Genomic DNA, 6,394 nt, shown 5'->3' with positions numbered 1-6,394 from the left:
GTTCCGTAGGCCATCTGTATGCACCACCTGTTCCTCAACCAGAGACTCTCCCAGAGTCCGACTCTGAAGATTCCGACTACGAGTCTGATTAAGTGTTCATTGTAGTGACTTGATGAACATATTGATTGTGCTTATTATGTGTATACTAGTGCTTTGTTAAAATAGTAACTTTAATGAGTTCATGATCGTAATATAGTGCATTTTGGTATGTTTTAGTGCTTTTGTTTCAGTTGTGACTTTTATAACTGCATGTTTATGTTGTGACTTTTTATAACTGCATGTTTATGTTGTGACTTTTTATAACTGCATGTTTATGTATTTTAGTGCTTTATGAGTATAGGTTATATGTGTGAGTCTGAATATAAATGTTTGAATATTGGGAGACATGTGTATGTAGTGGAATAAATGAATGAGTGACAAGAGCATATGAGAGAAAACGTACGAGAATGTTAATTTAAAAAATGTATATAAGATGAATGTCCTACATGTATGAACGAAATGTATATATGAATGGTTTGTGTATGTTGTATGTATGAAGAAGGTTTATATGTTTGGTGTTTATTTGTTTATCTGTATGACCATGATGACTGAATGAATAAATAAAATATATTAAAAAAAAATATCATCTTTTTGTTTCTTATGCTAGAGTATATTGGTATGATTGCCCATAATACAATTATCCATCAACAAATGCACAAAAAAATGAGAACATTTAAATTGTCAACAAATAGTATTCAACACAATTCAACACAATGAACAAAGCAAAAATAACATTCAGTATGATAAAAATGAAACTGGCCATCTTTTATCATATAATTAGCCAATCGGGTGCACATTCCTGTCAGATTTTACGAGTAATTTGTTATGTTATTGGAAAATTCTGCAGCAGTCTCTGTCTTGGAAAGATGTTCAGCAAATAGAATGACTCTAAACTATAAGAAAGAAAAAAAATTCAGAATTATTAAACAATGTGTCTGATGATCATGACAAATATAACTCGAACTTGATGAATTGCCTTCCTTAGAGTTAACCTTTACACTGAGTCCTGTTTTTAATTTCACCAAGACTGAGATTGAGAAGATTTTTATAGTTTAGAATAATATATATTTTTTACAGATATAATAAAAAGATCTGTAACATGTGCTTGGATTTATATATCGTCATTGACAGCGACAGTCAACATTCCTACAGTTTAAAATTCATATAAAATATGATGCCTTTATATCACATTACAATAAAAATGATTCTTCAGAAAATGTTTACAACTGAAAATGAAGAAATAATCAATATACTTACATAATATGGCCGCAACAAGTTGTAAACACGAGCGATGATGATCAAGCATTATTTTCTCAATTCACTCTGTTCAACCGAAAATAAATTATTTATATACTCTAGGCTCCTTATTTTCCAACGACACCCTAATACCAACAACGAAAAATAATACCCATGTCGCAATTATTTGCAGTAAAATTGTTTCTGTATTAATAAAGAAAAACACCATATAGAGACTGTCAGGTGCGGTGACCATCTTCTTAATTTATTAAACACATAAAACACAAGACAAATGTCCTCAAATAGTTTTCCCAACTAATGGTATCAGACAGTTCATTCAAATAATACACAATGGCATCGATCAGTTCATTCAATTAACATACGATCTACAAAAGAAAAGCGCATAATTAAAATATGAACTCTACCTATATATAAGGCATAAACTGTTATACTGAAGATTAATCTTCCTATACACAAATACACTACTCGTTAGATGGTCTCCACCCTTGTCGATAACTTTTCTCGTGCACGCACGACTTTAAATACTAACGGAACTTCTTACTCTATTGTTATTACAATTAGCCCGCTACCTATACTGAAAAATTCATACGCCTGTCGTAAATAAATATATAAGATAACTCTTACAAGAATAAATAAAATCTTCTGTACAGAAAAAAAGTACTACACAATCATATTTATGTTATTATTATGAACAAATACTTATTTTTAGTATTATATTTTATGTAATAAACTCAATAAAAAAAAAATTAAAAGTGTGGACGATACGTCTTACAATGTGTGGCCGATATGTCCCATGGACGATATGACGGTATGGCCGACACAACCTAGGGCCGTCATGGAAGTATGGCCGTCGCGTCTCGAAAGCACATTGCCCGAATTTGTGTTAAACTCATCTAGTTTCTTGGATGATTTCGCGATGGCGGCTCTATTTCAAGCTCAAATAGACCTGATTCTCGTCGAATTAAGAGATAACTGTATTGTATTTGAAGCTTTAAGGACGTCCATCGGTAGTTTTACTGTCGCAAATTTAGTTTATCTGGCGACGCGGAGCGGAGACAGGTAAACGGGTATTTGCGACAGTAAAACTACCGATGGACGTCCGCAGAGTTTGAAATACAATACAGTTATCTCTATTCTAATGCAAAACAAGTTCATAATTAAATTTCAATCATTATTTTATTGTAAAATCTTCATTAAAGAAAAATCCGCGAAAATATGTTAACTTCTTTGGTCCCTACACTAGGTGACGTCATAGGTATGCTCCCGGCGTCAAACATAAACACCGGGCGTTGGCTGGCTTTCGTGCCGCTTCAGAATGTAATTAAATTTGATAAAAAGAAGACAACAAGTGAGTTTTTTGGCTTAATATTGTAGAAGTTACATGTCAATACATTCAGCAATTCAAAATGTCGGCTTCCTTAGTTACAGACAAGGAGATGGAGAATTTTATGCTAGCTGTCATCCAATCAGAACCATTGATACAAAATAATTGCATTAGAATCCATCTTTTATCGTGGTCGCGGTACCAATCTCGTGATCGTATAATTGTAGAATGCGTTGTGTTATGAAGTGAGAAAAAGATGTCTATACAAATGAATGATTTAATGCTGGTATACAATGACGTTTACACATAGATACCATGACGTTACATATAGACAGCGCTAACGCGTATAAATACATATATACTGCAGCTGTCCTATTTGAGCAGTCAAATTGCATTGACTGTATATTCATATGTGATATACAGTCACTGACCGTATATCACCTTGTTTATGACGTTGACAATGAGTTTCCGTAGAGTTTTATTTATGACGTCAATAAAACATACAGGTTCGCGGAAATTTTACGTCGTCCGCTTCAAATTAAAAAATGATTGTTTTTACCCTAAATATTTCATTTAGAACACTTATAAGAGTTGCAGTATATAAAAAATAACCATACATTGTCTCGAAATATCAATCGGTTATTTGTACTCGGCTCGAAACAGGTAGAAATGCTCGGCACAGCCTCGCTTTCTACCTGTTTCTAAGCCTCGTACAAATAACATTGATATTTCGAGACAATGTATGGTTATTCTATATGTATAATTCACGCGGTACTGGGATAGTCTAGATATCATCGACAGGTATATCAGACGCATATACACCATTCAAAGCGAAGCATTGAAAAAAATCTTTCTAACTTTTTTCAGTATTCTATAACAAATATTGAAACTCATATTTATTTCTGACCAATTTATGAAGCTTCATCAATACCCATTGTAACAGAAGCTATAACATCATCTTAGCAGAGTTTGACTGAAGGCTTAAGCCCCCGTTTTAATACACTTTAATTATTTTCACAAAGCTGTTGTGATAATTGACAGAATGTTGTGTTCTATCACGATTCCAATAGATTGCCCTTTCTTTACTTGGCAACACCTTATTAAATTTCGCCCTCTTGCGACATATTCCATATGTTCTTAACTGCCAAATGAGCTTTTTCCAAATTGACAACTTAGTAAGCCAAATATCGGCCCACCTAATACCACATATATTAACTCATCATAGATACCAGGATTAAAATTTCGTATATATGTAACACTCCCAAACGTGTCCTTCCCCCCAAACGTGTCCGATTCCCCCAAACGTGTCTTTCCTCCCTAAACGTGTCCGAAATGTACAATATTCCCCAAACGTGTCCGAATGCATAACCCCCAAACGTGTCCGATAAATGTTGTTCGCCAAAACGTGTCCAATATTTAACGCCAGAACGTCTCACGTCCTTTAGCGTTAATACATGTAACTCCTAAATAAAATCGCTGATAACGTTAACTTTACGGCAATTCTATGATGGGGACACAGGTGACAAAGTTTTTATTTATTAGCTTTAGCTAATTGAATGTAAGTTTTAAATGAATATCATAATTCCAAATTAAATCTGTAATTGTTAATTATCTTTTGACTGAAATTACTTATTGTCCAGTTGCAAGTATTTCATACTCATTTAGAGCGAACCTACACTGAATAATTATAGAGTTGAATTAATCGGTAACTTTGTAAATTATTTTGTACTTATAAACTCCGATGATGCTTTTTATATTTATCCGAATACTGTATGGCGGGCGTTAAGCAGCATTTTTTTTCTCACTTTTGTTACTAGTTCTCCATCTGAATTTGTGTGTATTGCAAATCATCAAATCATAAACTGGTTAACCGTTTTTTCATAAATTTTAGGTTTCCAGCATCACAAAAGACACACGACCAAGAAACATACCTTCCAGTGCCAAATATTTCTTGCATTGGTTTTATAGATTCTTTTTATCAATATAAATGTTATGAAAAAACGCCGGCTATTAGTAATTACCGTAATTGCAAATTTAATTTGTACTGTATAAATTAACTTTCTAGACTATCTATCTATCTTCATATTGCCGCACTCAGTCACAACTTTGACGATTACAGGACTATTGATAGCGTATTCTCCAGTTGCAAGTACTCTATGCATATTTAGAGCGAAATAGTTCTACATTTGCCGTATAAATTAACTTTAGACTGTTGGTGGCGTATTTCCAGTTGCAAGTATTTCATGCATATTTAGAGAGAACATACATGTTTCAATGATTTCACTGTTCTATACTGTTTAAATTAATATTTAAATTGTTGATTGCGTATTGTCCAGTTGCCAGTATTTCATGCATATTAGAGAGAACACAGTTTACAAGTTTTTAATTGCAGTTTACATTTGTACTGTACAAATTTACTTGAGACTGTTGGTTGTCCAGTTGCCGGTGTTTCACGATATAAATTGTAATGTGCAGAGAAAGGGACATGGCGTTGTCAGTTAATTTTCGATTTATCAGTTTGACTGTCCCTCTAGTATCTTTCGTCCCTCTTTTTTGACCCGTTAACGGTACAGTTTACCGTTTTGGGTTAGTTGAGAAATGGACACGTTTGGGCGTTTATACAAATCACACACTTTGGCGATGTTTTTAACTAGACATGTTTTGCAGTTCAGTGACGTCAATGTGGACACGTTTTGGGGAATCGGACACGTTTGGGGGGAAGGACACGTTTCTGAGTGTTACATATACGCCAGACGTGCGTTTTGTCTACAAAGACTCGTCAGTGAACACATAACCTCTATTAAAGTGCGTTTAATCCTATAATAAAACTCCCTTAAGTTAGTTAGCTGCATTAGATGTAGTGTTTAAGAAAGATTCTGCTTTTGTACATTTTGTACACCTAATAAGCGATTTTGAGAGGTTTAACCTGGAAAAGGCAAGTATAACCGTATACGTTCCCTTGCCTTATAATAAACAATATTTATTATTATTATTTCCACATATGATTATTAAGAATAAGTTCATATGAATATTAATAATTGATTGATATTTTCTACATATTGATATAATTATTTCTATTTTGCAGGACTGATTCCATTATATGGCCAGCTTCTTAAACAACCTTCAATTAAGAACTAAGTGATTTTGTTTTGGGACAATTTCTAATTTTCCTATGACAATCAAATCTCTAATCGAATACTACGACATTAACAAGAAGTCCATCAAACAGAATCCTAGCATTCAGTTGAAAAGCTTATTTCAAAGATGATGCATATACATTCATTATATTGGACCAGTTATAAGTTTTTTGTTACAATAATGAATATTTTTTTCATTGCTACAATTTTAAAAGGAAAGTTCCACTTCTGCACCTGCTGTTATGGTTGTTAAAGCAATTACTGATATTCTTACATTTATAATTCTAGTTCGTTTTAACATTCGAACGAAGTACTGACTTCTAAAACATAGAGTGGTGCTATATATATGTGAAGTTTGTCAAATTATTCTCCCCGCAATTTTTCATCATTTATCATTAAGGCTTTCTATAGAGAGATTTTTTTTGTATTTTCGTTTCTATGAAAATCAAAACGATTTTGCACAATGAAGAATGAAATTCTTTTCAGTAGTTGTGTATTTTCGTAAGTGTGTGGCATCGACCCAGTGGTTGTAAATAAACTCATCATAGATTTCAGGATTGACATTTTTGATTAACGCTACACACGCTTTTCGTCTTAAAGAAGACTGATCAGTGACGCTCGAATAAAAAAAAGGCCT

The sequence above is a fragment of the Mytilus edulis genome, chromosome 2 (genome assembly GCF_963676685.1).
Source record: "Mytilus edulis chromosome 2, xbMytEdul2.2, whole genome shotgun sequence".
Taxonomy (NCBI): domain Eukaryota; kingdom Metazoa; phylum Mollusca; class Bivalvia; order Mytilida; family Mytilidae; genus Mytilus; species Mytilus edulis.
This window is presented reverse-complemented; position numbering follows the sequence as displayed.